The sequence below is a fragment of the Motacilla alba genome, chromosome 1, assembly GCF_015832195.1.
Source record: "Motacilla alba alba isolate MOTALB_02 chromosome 1, Motacilla_alba_V1.0_pri, whole genome shotgun sequence".
NCBI classification, from domain to species: domain Eukaryota; kingdom Metazoa; phylum Chordata; class Aves; order Passeriformes; family Motacillidae; genus Motacilla; species Motacilla alba.
Genome location: NC_052016.1, coordinates 48,000,127 through 48,017,537, shown reverse-complemented (window position 1 = coordinate 48,017,537; position 17,411 = coordinate 48,000,127). Strand labels below are relative to the sequence as shown.

The 17,411-nt window shown below is 37.7% G+C and overlaps 1 protein-coding gene across 4 annotated transcripts in view; it reads right to left on the bottom strand.

The window, feature by feature from the left end:
• Positions 1-14,984, bottom strand: part of CNTN5 (contactin 5) — a 600,552-nt gene extending 585,568 nt beyond the window's left edge. The window contains exons 1-2 of one of the 4 annotated variants that reach the window (XM_038141215.1): positions 14,775-14,984; positions 13,885-13,980 (exon numbers count right to left, since the gene is read on the bottom strand). The gene's annotated coding sequence lies outside the window, so the exon portion shown is untranslated. Of the gene's footprint in view, positions 1-13,884; positions 14,313-14,391; positions 14,663-14,774 lie in introns of those variants that run through there. The other 3 variants (XM_038141204.1, XM_038141258.1, XM_038141226.1) reach the window with 3 other exon arrangements.
• Between the last annotated feature and the right edge of the window lie 2,427 nt (positions 14,985-17,411).

Here is a 17,411-nt window from a genome sequence, read left to right as displayed (position 1 = left end):
CGGGAGCAAACTCCTTGAAGTGCACAGAGCTTTCACATACACTATATGGCATTTCCCAAGTAAAAGCAAAACAACATTGCCACCACCAACGATATCTGTTTTTCAAATGTGCACTAAAATGAGATTTCAACACTTTGATGAACAGCTTCTGTAGCAAAACAGCGTGTATGTGACCAAATGGCAGCAGACCACTGTTTACACGAAAAATGAGCATACTGGAATAAAATTACTCTGCACCGCAACATTCTGCGCTATTAAAAAAAAATAAAAGCCCCCATTAGAGCCAATAGCAAGCCACATTATCTTTTAAAACTTTGAGCATGCATAGATTCATCATATTGACAAATGAGGTAGATGAGAGTTGAGAAAGATCATCAGTATTTACTGTGCTGTGAATTCCTCCCCTAAAACTTCTGTTCCAAGGGGAACACTCGCTCACAGAGACACATTGGACAGGCTGAAAACCATGGAGATTTCAATGACAAGGCACCAGTGTTCAGCCCAGTGCTCTGGAGTATCTTCTTTCTCTGTCTGGAGGGATATTTTATCTCCACTAAAATAAATTCTTTCCCCCAATTCAGCACCTTGGCAATATGAGTCTAGACATGATTTACTTCAATTTTCCCATAAATATCCTCTGAACATTAACTTCTATAAATGTACTTCAGGACGCAGGTCCTTGAGGACGCCTGCACAAGCTTGTTTATTTGTATTTGGAGTGTAGAAAAAAATGTTGTATTTGTGAATTTCCCCATGCTGCTAGTAAACTAGACAAGCTTAATGGTGCAGTAAAAAACATATTAATCAAAATTTCAAGTAATATTTTTATATACTGGTAGCAGAGGTTACAAATGAGACAAACAAAATCCCAGCTGAGACTGAATGCTTGAAAACTGACTGTTTCCTGGTCACTCTCCCTTACTGAGGACAGTCAGCCCTCAGAAATCACAGGTGACAATCACAACTCAAAATCTTTTGAATTTTACTTGCAATTCTGAAAAAAAATTCCAACTGCCTTTTCATGTGCACTCATGCATACATGCATTTAAAATAACTGCTTGGGATGCAGAGGACTTGGGCTTGGCAGTCTTGGGTAATTAAAGATCCCTTACCCCTCTCCTAGGTGCGCATCTCATCTAGTACAGGCTCTACAAACTACCCAAAAAATTGTAAACTGCTATTCCAAAAGATGTACACCTTATCTCTCATGAAAAGCTGTTACCATTTTTTTCTTAGTCAGCCATGAACATTAAATATCATACAATAAATCTGCTTATTCTGAAAGCTCATGGATTTTATTACCTTGGCAACAAAGTGATCTGTTCTAACTGCTTTTTGCCACCAGTTTTAGAGTTTTCTGTGTCACAGAAAAAGCCATGAAGAGAGGATGAACAGTTAACTGACTCCTTCCCTTGTGCTTGCATCATCACTTTCTACAGATGGAAGAATAGTTACAGTGTGAAAATGAGGTCCTTGGTTGCTCAGAACCAGTTGCAGTTAATAGATGAACTGGATTAAAAATAGTTTTTTTTCAGTTTTATGACAATCAGCAGAAAAATCCCAGTCAGGAATGGAATTATATTTTTAATACATCAAAAGAACATTTTTAATCTGGAAAAGAAAAACAATATAAAAGAAACAAAATATTTGAACAAAATAAAGCGTTTATTTTTTCATATCCATCCTTGGACTTTCATTAACAAATAAGCACCCAAATGTGGTGATCAAAGATTACTACAAATGAATAAATAAAAATAGAATCACTTCATTTGGGAGCTCCTTTAAGTGTCCCTTTTCCTTAAATGACTGTGATAATTTTTTGATTGTTTCCAAAGGAAAAAAAGAAATAGTGCCAGTGATCAGACAGCTAATGCTTCGTGCTGTCGTATTGGTGTCACAAGAAATGAAAATCTCCCACCCAGCACAAGGATGAGATGGAGGCAGCTTCCCACAGAGGCTGTAGCCAAACTCTATCAAAACCTCCTGCCGCTTCAGAGCACCTTTCCAGGAAACTTCTCCTACTCAAATGAAAAGGGACCTGCAGCACTGTCTTTAAAATGTTGAAGGCAGCATGCCCTACTGAAAAATATAACCAAAGCTTGATCTTTCTCTAGAAAGTAACCATAAAGAAATGGCACACCAGGGAGACATATTAAACAATCTGCAGTGGGTTTTGTACCAAACACTACAGGTAAGCAAATATTTTTGTGGTTTTTCTGTCAATCCTGCAAATAGAGTGTGAACTATGAAAAGCAGTTAATACTCCAAGTATGATTATGAATAACAAAAAAAGTTGGAGGGAAAACTCTTGTGAGTTACAGCTCAGAACCCTCATCATGGGCTGCAGTAATAAAACTAATTTATCAAAGTGGGCAGTAAGGACCTTGCAGATATTTTTTTGTGTTTACACCAGCCAGGAAATAATAGTATTCACTAACCTCATGTGTCACTGGTTGCATCTTTGTCTAGTCTCCTGAATAAAAGAAATGGAGACCTGTTTTTCTGAATATTTTAAGCTATTGAAAGGGAACTACATTTGACTTAATCAAAGAGATTGTTTAAAAATTTTATGATGTGTTTATCAGATATTCAATGTTTTTGTGATTTTGATAATAGGAAAGACAAAACCTGATAGAAAAGAGATATTGGGGTTTACAAGACATAATCTACAAAAATAAGGACATTTTTAAGATTAAGGAACATGGTTTTGAATGTTTCTGATGGAAGTATAAAATGTCTATAATCCAAAAGTACTATTCCATGCCATGAAGTAAAGATTAAGTGCAATTAGCATTCCTTTCTTCAAGGTACTTGCTCATGACTGCACCTAAGATTGTTTCACTGAAATGCAGCCAAGGTTTGTTAAGTGTAGGCTTAGTTTAAGATTGTGTACGAAGTTTCTCAGAACATGTGTACTTGTTTCCCTGGGTCAAAGCTGCAATCACTACTGGTTTCAGCATGCTCAACACATGAGCTCTGACTGCTTTCCTGGCAGGGTCTGGGTCTCCTCTTCCCCAGAAAAACAATATTTAGAAGAAAAAGCCTATAAATTTGACTATGAGAGACATTTTTTTTTATTTTCATATCCTCATTTTTAATATTAATTTTAACACATTATTTCTTGTAGCCCTTGCTGGTCAGAAGCACTTACAGGAGCCTACCCTTTCTTCACAGCTCAGCTTTCTTGCTTGAATTGTCAGGGTAACCAGGCACTTTTCAAGAAATGATCGGTCACTCAGATCAAAATGTTAAATATTTAAAGTGACACCACACCATTGATAAAGTGAAACCTAAAGTGTTTGTTTGCTCTCTGCTAATTATTTTAGTTCAAGCAGGCAGACTCAACTGTCTACATTATTAATTAAACCTGTAAAAATGAGCTAAGGACAGGAAATGTTCTTGCTGTTAGCAGTGCTAAGATTAAGCAGCCACTCATGATAGCTGTAACATAAAAACCTTTTTCTCCAAACTGCACCAATATGAAGCTAAAACAGTCATATCAGTTCATATTTCTAAATGGTTTGGAGAGAAGATTAGTAATTGGGAAATCTCAGATGTTAACCATTTTTAGAAGGTAAAAGTAATGTTACTAATTTACTCTTGTTTATGGCTATCTTTGGCCCAAAGTAGCAAAGATTTATGTTCTCTAAAGTAGCATGTTTAAACACTTAAGGGTTTGAAGGTTTTCTTAAAGGAAAATAGAAGCTTTCCCCAAAGGCTGTACAATAGCTATATATAATATTCCACACACAACTTATACCAGTGATCTATTTCTTTACAGCTATATTTTTGCTATAGGAACATCATCACTGGTTTTTGTGATCAGGAACACTGTAATGTGATGGAAACCACAACAAAAATTCACATTCATGCTGAAAAGAATTGTGTGAAAATACAATTAGTGTTATATGTTTTCATATAAATTTTATCCTTTCATTGCACTAATTGAAGTAATGCGAGATTCCTCAGCTAGTATTTACCATGATGACCTGAAACTCTATTCCATTTTGTCAAAAGTTTCACACAGTCGTTGAGTGTTGATTTGCAGTTTAGGGCTAGAAACATTCAAAATTCTCATTTTTGTTAGACACAGGGGTATAGATCTAAAGGGAATGGAAGAGTCTAGTTATAGCTTGTAAAGAGGTGGGATAGATATAAGCACACTGGTCTGTGAACTGAAACTTTTGAGTGTTGCAGAATAGAAAACCTACCACTCTGCTGTGTGTCTCCACGGGACTCTGGAGCCTAATTATAGAGCTGTATGAAAAAGTTCTGCTTGTCAGCAGAACCAGCAGGAGGGGGAAAAATAATATTTTTGCACATTCACAGAAGAATAAAATATTTAGGCAGAAAATCATCGTTGCTGCAGATGGACACTTACAGAACAAAAATGGGTAATTTTTGTGCAGCTCTGCTTGTCACTAGCATAGCCAGAATACATTTGGTAACAGATTTAAAATCCAGCCTAGAATTCCTCAGTCACTGCCAGTGGCAATATGTGCTTCATGGAGTAGTACTAGTTGAAGGTTGCAGGAAAATTCAGGGTGGGAAATCGGTCCTAAAATGAGCAGTCAGCATTTCACCAAACTTAGCATTGCTGCACTTGCTTATGCCAGCAGAGAATTTGTCTCTTGATAGTTTTGAGTACTTATGAGTAAAGATTAGCCACAAAAGCCTGATGACACTTACAAGACAAAATGTGAGGATCTGACCCTATTGAGGTAATGAGGGAAGAGATCTAGAAGAGGTATTAAAGAGATGCAAATTGTTAATGAAAATAGCAGTCAGAAGCTGCTAGTGGCCAATAGATTTTAACTGCTTGCTTTTGTTATATTCAAAAAGACACTCTTAAAATGCATGCTTTGAGTGAGAAGAAATACACTTATTAAGAAACTACTCTATGCCCCGAACATTCCACATGGGTAACTAAAGTATTTTTAGGAGGAATATAACTTGACAGGCTGATAGGCGCAATACCTGATTCCCGAGGTGCTCAGGTGAGAGCTTCTACCCGGTATATCAAAAAAACTCAATAACTTAGAACAGCACTTTGTGTGTATGCTGTGTGACCCTCCACAACAGTGATAGAGGGATTATCCATTTGCAGGTGCAGGTCTGTGACACAAAAGGTGAATAATTTATGTGGACTTCCCCCTTCTTCCCCTCACTTAGCACCAAGCAGAGAAAAGGGGATCCATCACTGCATGGTTCTCACAATTTCTGCACTCCCTGGCCTGTGTTTGCAGCCACTCAGTGGAAAGCCTTGCTCTTCAACTCAACTGTAGTGACCTGTACTTTCAGCTTTGGATAAGTGTTTTTCTCTTATGCTTGTTAAATGCAGTGTGAATTTTACGTGAAAGTGTTTTTTTCTTATTCCTTTTTTCTTTCTTTTCCCTTGGCATCATCTAATTTGGCAGTTCTTGGAGTGCTAGAGAGTCTCTTTAATGTATCTCAAGGCACAAGGACTCTACTGCAATAACAGAATACATTTATTTGCTGCCTTTATAAGTGGCAATGGGAACTGATGAAGGATTGTGTTCTCAATACTTCCCTCATCTCCTTCTTTGTCTGACATTAGCAATAAAATTCAAATTATAGAAAAGGCGAACCAAGCACACAAAACAAAAAACTAATTTCATGCCAGCCAACATGTGGGAAAACCTCAGGTGATGAGGAAATCAAAGGAAAATGGCAATATACCAGACTACGCTAAGTAATAATTATAACTCAAGATACAAATCCAATAATATCTTTATACACAGTAATTAATAAAGGAAAAATTAGTAGAAAGTAATAAAGATCTCCTGCAATAGGACCTTCTGTTCATAATCTGACAAAGTGTCTGTCTTTTTTACAAATGAAAAGAATTCCTTTATCTATCAGTTGCCCTAAAATCTGGCCTATATTGTAAAGTAAAACAACTCCATTAGTGTGCTTGATGCTGGAAGCTGATTCTCTTCCTTTTCAGTTTTATTTTCCAGTTAACAGATGAGGGTTTTCTTAGCCAATTCAAAGAAAGCCTCAATAGAATGTAAACCTTTGTATTTGCTTTGCTGTTACATTGTTACAATTCTGTAATAAACCCAAAAATAATAACACAAGTCCAAAATCTCTGCCTTGCATATGGCTATTTACAGTCTGGTTTTTTCCACTGCAAAATATTCCAGATCTTATTATACCACCTACAGGTAGTTTTTAGATAAACTCTTGAGATCCCCTGAGCTTCTCAGTTACTCTTCTGCAGGTCTCAAAGAGCAAGCGTGTTCATAACAGATTTTAGAGAAGTTTCTCATAACCCACACTGCTTTGACTTTAAAGCAATCCTAAGAAAAAAGCCTGCTATTTTTTTCTAAATCTTAGATAATATATGAAACTAGCATGCTAGTTTTGCTATAGACATTATCTTCAATAAACATTGCAAGTGTTCAACTGACTGTATTTTCTCATATGCCAGCTTTTCTTTGATGCAGAATGTGACATATGAAACTACTAATCATTTTCTGTTGAAGCAAAATAACAAAAAACTATGATAAAGTTTTCTTTCTCTCACACATTATTCTCATTCACAAATCCTATAATCTTATATAATCATGCATATATTGTTTATGATTTCAACATATTTTTGTAATCTTTGAAAGAAATCCTTGGCAAATTCTTTTACATTCCTTTACAATTAAAGTCGTGCTGCTTCAAAGGAAATATTTTGCAAAGATTGACAGAGAAGGAGTCTTGATAGTAATTTATGGATACTTAATGAAAACTTACAGAGATAACATATATTAAGTAATGACCTTTCAAGTGTAGACTCTTTAGTGCTTCTATACACTTAATGCTTTCCAATTTTCTCAACCTGTATTTATTTTCTAGGGAAGAACTTTGGGGTTTGCATGATTTGAATCAATCAGTCTGTCTTGCTTCTAATTTGTAGAAAATATGCAAGAATTTAATCCAAATTCAACTGAATTGCTCTGCTTTGATGCTGCTTATTTTCTCCAGTTGTTGATTAATATGCCCCTTGTGCAAACATCTTCCTCCTACCTGATGCCTTCAGTAATGTCTCAATTCGTTGCTGATGAGATTCAAATTTCCTTCAGAGATTCCTTCTGAAGTCACAACCAGAGGATTATGCCCATCAGTGAATGACTCAGGCACAGTGATTGATAAGACAAATAAACACTTAGATCTTAGCAATCAGTCAGTTGTGATATGCAAGGGGGAAAACAAAACTGCAGACATTTCAGCTATATATCATGTTTTCTAAATTATCTTTATATTCCAATGTCCCTCTTAATAAATCACTCTCCCTGGTTATCTGATTTAGAATACGTTTTCAATTATGCCTCTTCACAAACATGTAACAGACAGTCTTCCTCAGTATGAAACAGTTTCAATGTCCAAGAAATATCTTCCAAAGTCCAAACAGAGGAAATACTACACAGCTGGTTTTGAGTTGAAAAGCTGTGCACACACACATCAGAGACACTTTATGACATCAGAGAAATCATGGCTTTATTCCCAGATTCCCTGAGCTGAGTTTTATGTAAGCAGCAACAATACATGACACTGCATATGTTAAAGGGGAATAAGAATATTTTGACCATCTTGCACAGCATGAGACTGAGAAATCAGGACCTTGTATCATCTCAGATGTGCAAAAGTCAAAAGCCAAACAAAGAATAAGATCGTAATACAGGAGTGAGTAAATTATTTATTTTATTTAATTTTTTTTTGAATGACAAAGCACATAAGTTTTCCTTAAGAGAACTTATCTTTTAAAAGAATATCATGTCAAAGTCCATATGCTTGTTTTTAATAAGTTTTGATCTGCATGAGGTTTCGGTAACCTGAAGAAAAAGTTAATTTAGAAAAGGGGTCTAAAAAGTACACATTTCAGAAGCAATTGTGGACTGCTGCTACAATTTTCAGAGAAATATTCAAGACATTTTGTAGCATTTATGTGTGATCATTATATATGTCATAGTGCTGCAGATAGTGTCTTGGGCTTTTTTCCTTGGGTGGGATGTGATCTTGAAGACATCTGTACATGATCATGGTAGCATGGCTGTGAAACACAGATGTCTTCCTTAGCTATAAACTCTTCAAAGGTCATACAGAACAGCAAAAAAAGTGGAAGTCTTTGAGTTAAGCCATACGTTCTTTGATTCAGGGATCAGTTTTTGTTTACAGCCCTCACTGCAACACAATCTTGATTTATGATTATCCTGCCTACTTGTCACGATGATGATAAGGTCTATAATGGAATAAAAGACCTTGCTAATAAAAAATCATCTAGGGCAATCAGAGTTCTAATCTAAATAATATTTAGTATAGACTTGTGATGTGAATTAGATGGCTGAGGCAAACGCATTTTAAAGTGGCATCTACATTTTTTGAAATATATGTAAAAAGATGTACCTACAAGCTAAAGTAAAAAAGAAAAATCTAAAATTTATATATACAATTGTTGACCTATGCATCAAAGTAACCCCTACAGTAGGTACACAAATATACCCGTGGGAGGGGGGGTTCAAATTTTAAAGTGCCACTATAGATACAAAGTTTAATATCATTCATTTGGTCCAGAAAGAGGGCTGTAGTACAATATTCCAGGCAATGAATGCTTATAGGAAAGAAATTAGTAAGCATAGGAAAAACAGAATTAACAGAATTTTGATTCATCTCTATGTCCAGAACCTCAAATGCATTTTTGTTCTAGGCATACTAAAATTCCCATATAGGAACAAGACAGTTCCTGAAGTTGGCAGTATTTTCTGTTTCCTCCATTCTGGCAGTATTTTCTGTTTCCTCCATTCTGTTTCCTCCATTCTGTTTCCTCCATTCAGATGGCCCCCCATCCAAGCCATCACAAGAATAAATGTAAAGATAAATAATAATCATGATTACATCATAGTAATATAAGCATCATGAAGGTGAATGACTTTATCAGACCAACAGTGTTGAATAACACCCAAGTGTTCCAGCCTGTCCAGAGTAATTTCTTGGAGTGTCTATAATACTTAACTTTTGGAAAATGTTCTCTGTGAGAACCACATCAGAAGAAGAGGTGAAGCGTATACTGTGACTTAGTTGACTCATTTTGGCGTGGTTTTGCTCATTACACTTCAAGTCTATGTGGAAATCAGTGAATAACCAAGAGTAAGTAGCATATGAAAGTCTGTGGAGTAAGCTAAAGGGGACAATGGGTCATCTTTCAGAACACATGAATATGTGTTCTCAAACAGTTCATAATTAATCACCTTTCTTAAAAGTAAATTTCTGTTAATAGTCTTGCCATTTACCATTTCGTTTTCAGGGCACATTTGTGGGGAGATTATTGCAGCAAACATATCTTCTGAGTACGTCTCTTCATGGCTGAGCAAGAAATACAACTGTTCAAGCTTAATGCCTGAATATCTTCCCAAAATATTACAATAAGAACATCATGCTTATAGATCAGCTTCTTCTGTTACTATGACCAATTTTCTTCATTTACCCCCCCCCATTTGTGCAGCCACTACTCCTGGCTGACTGCATAGCAGGGTGGTTACTACCTACAGCAGGAATGTCACAGCCACAAGGCAATGTCCATCATGTACTCAATGAAGACTGTAAACCCAACAAAAAAAAAAAAAAGGGATTTGTAAATTCTTGCAAAGTGGTGCCATTTGATAAGGGAAGACACCCAAAATACTGATCTAATAATGTGGCTACATCAATTACAAAGCCGTATATCTAGCCTTGATCAAAATGATTTGAAGGCTAGGAGTCCCAATAAATATATAGTAACTTTTTAACTATTGAAACCTGAACAATTTTCACTCAAAAGGAGGCTGAAGCCAAAGTCTCTGTATGTTGAGTGAAAAGTTATCATTCTTTACCCCTCTCTGGAACTGCAGTGAACTACCTGCAAACTTTGTCTGCTTTTAGTTTCAGAAGCTGAAGGTTCTCCAAAGACAGCATCATGTTTTAACACCATTTACAAGAAAACCTTTAAGAGCATGCTGAAAAAGGAAATTCCCAAAAGAGCTTTCTGATGGATGGAAAGAGTTTGATGTATTTTCTATTTCTAGGTATGGGAATGGAGAAGAATTATCAATTTTTCCCAAGACTAACGTGTAAGTTTGGTCCTGAAGGAGATGTAAAGAGGTGAGCTATGGTGGTGTAACTAGTACATGACAGCATGCATCATTCTGACATATCCTCATGGCTCTCTAAGCTTCAGAGTTAGTCTGAGTGGATGACTACACAGAATAAGTATGAGCATGTTGTGATCAAGAGCATCAGCTGTAACATGAATAGAAATTCTAATGCTTTATTGCATCCACAACATACAGAATCTGACATAGTATTTCCTTATTACATATCCACTTGCAACACCTCAGGATTGATTTGTTGCCTTTATGAAATACAGTGAGAAACCATCCTTAACTTCCTTTTAAAATCAGCACATGAGCAAAGTTTTCTTATGGTTCACACACTTAGAGATATTTTCATAAATCAGACAAGAAATTAATTAAAAAACAAACAGATTACATTTCCTTCCACTAACTAGATAATATTACTGTTCCTGCTATTCCATCTTGCAAAGACACAGAATCATTTCTCTTCAATATATATGTGTGTGTATAAACACATCTATATGTACATACACACACATTATAAGGCTTTGAAATCTTTAAGCAAAATAATAACGTATTTATCTAATAAAGTTTTAACAATTTCATAATTTGCAAAGCCACCCTCTAATAGAGTGCTATTGATCAAAATCACTCAGGAGATAAGAATCTGTAGGGACTCCATCACTTCCAGAAAGAGTACTTTTCCCTTGTAAAGCATTAAAAGTTGGTAATCCAGGGTGTAACAGACCCTGAAAAAAAAGCATCAGAGAAGCCATGCACAGAAGGAAGAAAATATACTGTTAAGCACCTACCAATATAGTACTAGCAACCAAATGTCTATTTCACATTGATTCTCAGGGAATTAAGAATGCAGTGTAAAGTGTGGTGGGTTTTATTTAGCATTTTAGAGCACAACAAATTGTTCAAATGATTGAGGTTGTTCTGAAAATGAGAGAAAGTGCAATGCAGAGGCTTTAGTAGGAGCACAAGGAGGGAGCAGACCAACAGTGGCAAATTTTGCAGTACATTTGTAGGAACTAAAATCTGTGTTGCAGGCTACAAGCAGAAAGACAAAATCGGTCAGAAGAACTATCATTTCCTCAATGCCAATCACCTCAGATGTCTCAATACCTTGGTATTTATATTCTTAACATACAGATTTCTATGATGTCTTTTGTAAAGACTTGCATTAATTATTTAAAATAAATATTTCTATCAATAATCTAATCAGAAAATTTCCAGTGTGTTGAATCTGTTCAGTGGAACAGATTTTTCTATATTTCTAGCAAATCAGATTAAGCCTTTTTGAATATACTAGATTTGCAAGAAGCAGGAAAGAAACCTGGATCTCAGACTGTCACTTAAAGCATCATACTTTTAACCTCCTCTTTCCATACAGAGCTCTTTACCTTTACTGACACCCTCTGGTCCCTATGCCTAAGTCAGGTTTGAATTCATTCCAGCACTCCTTCAAAAACTTACTCTCCAAATCAATATTTTGTGGAGCACAGAACTGGACATTTTCTGAAACTCCCATAAATCATATCACTGATTCCCCAATAGTTCACCATGTCAGCAACTTATTCAGGGGACTCAAACAAATTTGCCAGTCACGACCTTTCTGCATTGAATCTGTGCTAGCAGTCCTCCAAGATATGCATTTCTTAAAGTTGCCCTTTATTATTTTCTAACAGCAGAGCTCTTAATCACACCTTTATCTTAGCTGCTACAATATTTTTCCTCAAGACCTGTTTTCAAAGTTGCTTTCTTTCAAATTCTCAAGTAGGATTCAGCCAGTGAGATGTTTTTATTTTCTGTTTTCATTCTTAGAATATCTGTCCTCGTTATAAAATGAAATTAAGGTTCCTTCTGATGATATTTTTACCTAGAATTCAAAATATGACCTTCAGATTCATACTGACCAAAAAACCTAAAACCTACACTTTTTATCTCCCAACTATCCCTAGTTATCGTCCCACTTTCATGTCATGCTCTGCAAGTTCTGACTTCTTTTGCATGGGCATTTGCTTTGTAAGTGTATGAAACAGAAGCGCTGCATGTTCAATAGTCCACTTACAGAACTACTTGGCTGTTATCACCTTCAAGAATGCTTAACACTTCACCCTCCTTAATATATTTGTTGTCTTCTGAAACTTTGTCTTCTTAACCACATTTTTAAAATATTCCCATAGTATATCAACAGTATATCCCTACTGAAGGCCACTGTATATAAGACATTCCTCAGTTACAATAGTTCACATCTCAGTTTTCTGTCTTCCTTTCAGCATACCTCAAACTAGTAAACATGAATTTGTGTTTTCCCTCACAACACAATAGAGAAGAGGTTTCAGGATGAAGGTTTTAGGGTTTGGGGTTTTTCTTGCTTTTTTTCTCTTTTGTTTGTTTTACTTGAAACTTTGTAGGTAAGTTTTATAGTAACTGAAGTCAATTTATTAAATATATTTTTAGAAATTCTACTAGAGCATTTGATAGCTTTTTTAAGTAATGGTCTTGTTATTGCTAATTCTTTCAATAACTCCTGTAATAATATTAATCAGAATGAACCAATCTTGTGCTATTGATTGTCATAAAGTACTTCTGAAGGAATGGTACTATAACTCAGCAAGAATTAAAGGCATGTTTATTAATTGGAAAATATCATTCAAATTTTAATTGTCAGGAGTCCCCCCATAGCTTTTGGCTAATAGTGAGTGCATAATTTATTTACAGTTTCAAACTTCAGGGTCTCATCAACAGCTCACTGAAGTCTAGGAGAATGCTGAAACTCCTCAAAAAAAAACCAAAAACAACCGGCCACCAGTTCCTTCATTTAAAAACCAAAATTGTGTCATTCTAAGGAAGCATTACTTTTAAACAAAAAAAAAATTAAAAAAAAAAAGTTGAAAAAACTTTAAGATATATTTAAAGAAAAATTAAGTCCTAAGTACTCACTTTACACTATCTTGTCTAACTTCTGTTACATGAAGTTTCTGAGCTTAATAGATGTGCAGCTAAACATCTGAAGAGGTACATACAGTCGTGGATTTTTTTCCTATTTTAAAAAATTTAAAAAGACAGTTTCATGCTCTGTGTCACAATAACTCTCAGCTCCTCTTCTAGCCAGTTCACAGACATTCCACATAGTCTTATTAACTGTCCTCATATCAGAGACAAAAAATCAGTCCATCTTTATGTAATTCCTCTCCATGTCAGCAAAGGAGAGGAGTACTGGCACTGCACTTTTCTAATTCCAGAGATAACTGTTTATCCCAAAGCCAAGTATCATTCAAAACTCCAAAACAACACAACTTTCAGTACACCACTATAAACTCGATACGCTGGGTTATTTCCTGATTCAACCACAAACATCAGCATGGTAGCTCTCCCAAATATAAAAAATTAGCACATTTGAATAGGCATTCCTTCTCTGGAGTATGTATTTGCACTAAAAGCCTCACATCTCTCTTCACAACTCATTCACTGCAGTAGTTTGCTCCCCAGTTAAATGACAGGAAGCATATAGCAGATCACAGTCATTTCTACTTCAACTTTTCTGCTCAATTATGACAATTTCAATGTAAGATTCAAAACAAAAAAGCAAAACATAAACCTGCAGCCCAAAAATGGGATCTCTCACCACTGCCGGTTTCACAATAGACTGCTCACGGAGATGCTGTGATAGATATTACAACAAATAATCTGCAAACACTCCAAAGTCTAACCAGGGAAATCAGTGCCTGGCTGGAGGAACGGCAAAGACACTTACCGCTGCTGTGGCACCGTCTCTCTCGCCCTGACTCTCAGTCTCTCTCTCCCATCCTCCTGACAGCCTCAAATATAGCAGTCCCTTATGGTGCTGAGCCTGGGGGAGCAGAGGATTGCAGAGTTGGGTTTTTTCCCTTTTTTTTTTTTTTCTCTCTTTTATTTTAAACCATCCAGAGGTAGTTATGCAGACCCGACCGCCTCTCCTCCTCGGCTCGCTCAGTGATGGAAAGCCCCAGGTGAAGGCATCCACGCCGGCAGCTCCCGCGAGCCCCTCCCGGCCCCGCCGTGCCCCCTCCCGGCGGGGGGACCGAGGCGCCTCCCCCGGCTGCTCCCGGGGGGGCGGTGGAGGCTCTGCCCGCCCCTGCCTGCACGCGTGCGGATGTATAGATGATGTGGCTGCGTGTTTATGTGAGTGCCATCTCACACCGCCGCCCGCCGCTCGCCCCTACCCCTAAGCGCGCAAGGAACCCCCTCCTCCCGCTCTCCTCCTCCTCCTGTTCCTCTCCACCTTCCTCTCCGATTCTCCTCTTCACTTCTCTGCCCCGGAGCGTGAAGGCAAGAGGGCAAGTTGGCGAGCGCTGTCCTCTGGTCTCCAGCTTCTCTCACCCAAGACACCAGCCTCTTCCATCCACCACTTTCTGACCCCATCCTCTCCTCCCTCCTTGTCATGCCCTTCCCCATCCTCCTTCCAGGTTGATTGGTTTTTTAAGATTTTTTTCTTTTTTTCTTTTTCCTTTTTTTCTGTAATGCGTTTTATTCCTCTCCAGCGGTTATGACCCTCCCCACCCCCGCGCTCTGCAGCCGGAGCCAGGAGCCCGGGAGCCGCGGCTGTTGCCCGCACCGCACCGCACCGCACCGCACCGCACAGCAGCGCAGCGTAGCGCAGCGCACCCTCTCCTTCTTTACACGGCGGCTACTCCGGTTGGAGGCACACCCGGGGCAGCCAGCGCTCGGCCGGCGCCCAGAACGCCGCGGCTCCGGCAGCCGCTTCTCTCGCTGTTCCCTTCCCCATCATCCACCCGCGTTTAGCTGCATCCCCGCCTCGCAGCCGGCAGCGCCCCGCCTCGCCCCGGCCCCGCGGAGCGCCCCGCGCCCACCCCGCCCGCCCGCCGCCGCCCGCGGCCCCCGCCCCACGCAGCCCCGGGGCAAGGCTGCCGGCGCCGTGCCGCCACATCAGCCTCCTGACGGGTCCTCCTCGGCCGCTTCGCATCCATCCACACATCTAGTGGGTTCCCACTCTTTTGCCTCTCCCTAATGGCTGTCCTCAGGATCCAGGCTGATTCTAATCCTTCCTTTCTTCTTCTCCTTTCTTTTTTTTTTTTTTTTTTTTTTTTTTTTGTGCTTCCCCCCTGTGGCAATGGCAACTTGTGCTATAAAATTTAATACTTTTCTGGCCTTCTGTTCTTTTGTTTCATAGACTTTTTTCCCCTTTGCCTTCCACAAGTAGTTAGCACTCTTTTTTAACTTATGTGTTATCTGAGTAATTATTCTATAATTCCTATTCTCTGAGATTTTTCTCTGCTTCAGTGATTCCGTTTTAAGACTTCATGCTTTCTGAACCTCTGTGGTCTGCAAATATGTGTGTGTGCATGTGTGAGTTTGCATTTTTCTTTACTAACTTTTCTTTGTATTTTTTTTTCTATGCCGAGTAGTTTCTGGATAATTTTCAAAAAACTGACCTTTTTGTGGTTTAGATTCAGGAAAAGAAAGATTTTGGATTAATTCTAGAATTTGCTGGGGGTTCTTAGACAACTCTGGTCTTAAATTGGCAATATTAATATGAGTGTTTTCTCTGTGTCTTTTGCTTGTCTCTTATATTGGAGCCTCTAGCAAGATAAGATACTAGTGATGAGTGACACAATTTTATACACTTTTGTGGTCCTGTATAATATATGGAAGTCTATCAGAGGATTTACAGCTCAACATCATCTTCAGTGAATTCTGTCCACTATTGTCAGTGAGGATGAGTTGAAAAAAACCCTCACTTTCAATTCCCTTTTTTATTATTCTAAGATGGAAAATTTCTGTTCCTTCATCACCATCTCCCACTGTATTAACTATCATAGTGGAAGACAGAGAATGAATCCATCATTAGAAATGGACTTTGTCTAGATACAGTATCCCATAAAAACACAGAAGACAATTGTCTCCAAAGCTGTGGATGGGTCTCCAGACATATTTCTGTTGGGCAAGTAATGTTGCAACTTGACATATAAAAGCTTCCCTTCATTGACTCAATTCACAGAAAATTATCATCTGGTCATTATTTCCAATGTTACTAGGTTACAAGACAGCATTTAATCAGAAGCCAGGAATAGTGACTGCATTAATTCTGATCATATGAATAACTTATAAGGCTTCATTTCTCAATATTTTCAAAGTGAACATTAAAGCTAGAAGTATTTTTGCTTTTTTTCTTTTTGGTGCATACTGTATCTATTTACGATGATAGTGAGGAATTACTTGTGAGGAGGTGATTTTCATAGGTTACTTCTTTACAGGTAGAGATGGAATTAAAAGAAATGCAGATTTATTTTTTTTTAAAGTCATAAAGACTTGACTTTATGGTCTTTATCATCCTTTATAAAGTTTATAGGGTTACTTTGAAAAACTACGGCACCCATGCAATACACATTGGGTTTCACACTACTTTAACTCAAAGTTCTTGTCAAAGTACAGCTTTCCTGTGAAAGTGACTTTTAATGTTTGCTTCTTGTTTTTTTTTTTAAATTCACATCAGCAATATTTCTACAAGGAAGTATTTGTATCTTTTCCTTTAATATAATCAGGAATTAAGTGGATTTGTATGAGTACCAGTTTTATCTTTCTTCGAAAGGAAAGTGGCATACAGATTTTAAACAGGCTAAAGTTTCATTTGATTGTGTGTATCCTTTGCAAGGTCAGTTCCTGCTCTACTCCACCACTCTAAGATTGTGAGATGTTTTATGCCATGTATGTTCAGTGCTTTGTGTATGGACAGTGAGTTATGATCAGCATAAATAGCACTTTGTTACAGTACTATTATTGAAATACACTTTAAGCCAACCTAGCTGCATTTTGCATATCTGGTCTAGTTGTCTGACTATCTGTCAATTAACACCTTAACCTCTCTATCTCAGTGTCTGCAGTGGACAAGCAAACAGCAGATGCAGTACATCTGCAGTCTGAGTCATTTATGAGCTCTTTTCTTATTTGTTTTGTACTTTTTTTCTTCAGTCTCTTATTTTAAGCAGAGCATAATGTATTTTTTTTCTTTCCCACATGGGAGCTGCTCCACTACCAGAGCACTGCCATTACTATTGGGATATTTCACTGTTCTTTCTTGACCAGTTGCAGAATATAAGATAGGGAGTGAATTTTGAAGAAGAGAATTAGCTGCACAAATTTCTCCCTCTCATCTGGGTCTGCAACAACACTGGAGGTGTATATTTAGGTGTATATGAAGACTTCTCTTGCTCTTCCCCTTCCATTTATGAGAAGCTCTTTCAGGTACCTGGAGTCTGTATTTGAAAATAGTAGTTTTTGAAA